The 2,862-nt window shown below is 42.1% G+C and overlaps 1 long non-coding RNA gene across 1 annotated transcript; it reads left to right on the top strand.

The window, feature by feature from the left end:
• The first annotated feature begins 1,092 nt into the window (after positions 1–1,092).
• On the top strand, positions 1,093–2,705 carry LOC123965246. Its single transcript, XR_006823659.1, has 2 exons — positions 1,093–1,547; positions 2,586–2,705. It is a non-coding gene; the product is annotated as an uncharacterized LOC123965246 (long non-coding RNA).
• The last annotated feature ends 157 nt before the right edge of the window (positions 2,706–2,862 follow it).

The raw sequence follows: 2,862 nt of genomic DNA, 5'->3' as shown, positions 1-2,862 counted from the left end.
CTCCTCTACTTTCTCTCCCTCTGTATGCAACCTTATCCCATTATTGCATGTTACTAACACAACTTCTCCCCTTTCTGGTAGTCTTGTGCTTTCTCGTCCCTCTCCTCTCTCCTCCTATCACTTCCTGCAGGTGTTTCTGGCTCTGGAGCTGTGGAGTCTGGATCTGTGGTTGCAGGTCACCTGCTGCCCCCGTGTTCCTGCTTGACACCCTCTGCTACAACTATTGTTACTAGTCCTATTGTTATTATTGTTATTATAATCATTAACACTACTATAAATATCTGTACCATTTTTCATTTAGTCTATAGCAACATCACCTTTACTGTCTGTACCTCTTTGTGTATATTGTGTAGGCTGCCTCCCTCCCCTCTCTCTCCTTCCATCCCCCTCCCTCTTTCTCTCTGTTCCTCTCGCTGTTCCTCTCTCTCTCTCTCCCCCATTCTCTCGCTCTCTCCCTCTCTCTCCTTCACACCCAACCGGTCGAGGCAGATGGCCGCCCACCCTGAGCCATGGTTCTGCTCGAGGTTTCTGCCTCTTAAAAGGAAGTTTTTCCTTGCCTCTGTCGCCTAGTGCTGCTCTTGGTGGGAACTGTTGGGCTTCTGTAAATAGCATCATAGAGTACGGTCTAGACCTGCTCTTTTATGAAAAGCGCTGTGAGATAACTGTTGTTGTGATTTGGCGCTATATAAATAAAAGTTAATTGAATTGAATATTTCTGTCTGCACTTAGAACCAGTTCAACACACACATCCAAATCAAAAATCAAGTTGGCTACAGCACTCCTATCCACCTCTAAATTCTGAACACACTGACAGTCTACCAGTCAGAGCACTAACAGTCTTGACCTGAGTTCTACTTGACCCGATCCAAAGTGTGGCAGTCCATCACTGATTGACAGCTCACTAATTGTTGTCACATGGTTTCCACTTCTCATTCACATCAGTGGCAGAGAAATGAAAATATCAATATAGTTGTCTTATTCTTGGATAGATCCTCGCATCATATTCTGCAACAAAGCACCCATTGGTTCTGGGAAATAAAAGAGAAAAGCTGGTCTGTATGTCAAGGTGCGACACATCAGGGAACTAATCACGTCACTGCAAAACACTCTGGAGCAGGGCGTGGCAGAGGTGGAGTTCTGGAAGGGACATATAAATGAAATCGCAGTGCTGGAGACTTGGGAGCTTGGAAACTGTTTAATTACTTGCAGAGAGTCCAATGGATGTCCATGTCGTATTGACGAAATGCTTTTTTATCTTCTACATAGCTTGCCTGCATATTCCCTCTGTAGAGTCAGGTAAAAGACTGATAACACCATGGCAAAGAGAGGCTGGGTGGACCAGCGTCTTTCAGCCTCCCCCTCTGATGACAAACAGTGGGAGACAGCGGTCCTCCCTACCTGAAGCCAGACAGGAGTATTCTTATGATGCTGGAGCAACACAGGGAACAGATATGGTCCCCTTGCACGGAGGTTTCGGAGGATTCACCAGGAAGAAGGGTGTCAAAGTGGGCCGTGTGAGGCATTTTGGACAGTTTAACTCAGACACGGTGAGTGCTGAACAAAAAGAGTCATAGAACACAGCAGCAGGGGAGCAGTAACATTAATATGATACATTAAAGGGTTGGGAAGCGAACGTATCGCACTTCAGCAAGCACAACAGTAAACAAAATCATGTGCACACACATTTAACAATCTGTAAATACACACAAAAGTCACAAATATCTTTAGACAGTTGTCACAGGGAGCTTTTGGAAGTGAAAATGATCAGATCTGTGAAGCTGAAGTTAAAAATACGTCTGGAAATATTAATATTTCAGGTTTGATGTGGCAATTGGAAAACTGTTATTGTATGCATTTGTAAATCTTATTTATCTTATGCCAAAACAAATGATACCATACTATGTGCATAATGACGTGATGATAAAATCATATAATCCGCAATTACACAGAAGTTGAATAAAGGCAAGGAAAAGGAAATCTTTGAAAATGAGTGTTTAGCAAGAAGCTAATTTCTCATTGGACATGCCAGTAGTTAGGATGTTGTGTCCAGGTTTTGAGATATCTGTGTCCTTCCCAGTAAAATGGAGGTGAATGGAATTAATATTTTTCTACCTTCTGGGCCATTGCTTTTCATCCAGCGCAACACAGACACTTATTAAAGATACGTCTGCATACAACAGTAAAGTGAATATGATGAATACTAATAATATTAACATAACAATGAAGACATCTATATGTTTACATTAGTAAAATATTCAAACACAAGACCTTATCATTTTCTTTAATGACTGCACTATTCCATTCAAAGAAAATATTCCGCATTTTAAAAATATTTCTCTAAAACTCAGCCTTACATATATGGTATCTTTTGAAATTTTGGGAACTCCAACAGGAATAAAATATCCTGTGAACACAGGTCGACAGCAGGACCACTGTCCTACTTCTTACAGTACATTATTAAGGGACCTGTTTGTCAATCAGTAAAATGCATTATTTCTAAACACTAATGAGCTTTCACATTACCTTACTACTCTTCCTCTTTCTAAGAAAGACAATAACAGCATATATTTGTTATTTATCCTCAGCATGGCTGCAGTGGAATCCAAAGAAGGAGCTGCAGCTCTTCTTCACACTGCACAGGATGCTTAGGACTGTACACCTGCAACCTGACCCTGGGAACGTGCCAGCTGAAGGGCCTGTCGCAACAAAAAGGTACATGTTTCTGTGGCCCCATGACCGCTTTACCAAATATACTGTGATGTGGTTGTAAATGAAAACCCGGGTGTCCTGCCCACCAATGAACAGGGTTTGCTATGTGATCTATCGCAGCCAAATGACAGAACAGTGTGAGCAAAACCTGCG

The sequence above is a fragment of the Micropterus dolomieu genome, unplaced genomic scaffold (genome assembly GCF_021292245.1).
Source record: "Micropterus dolomieu isolate WLL.071019.BEF.003 ecotype Adirondacks unplaced genomic scaffold, ASM2129224v1 contig_8945, whole genome shotgun sequence".
NCBI lineage: Eukaryota > Metazoa > Chordata > Actinopteri > Centrarchiformes > Centrarchidae > Micropterus > Micropterus dolomieu.
The sequence above is the reverse complement of the archived record's forward strand: the minus strand, read 5'-3'. Positions and strand labels throughout refer to the sequence as shown.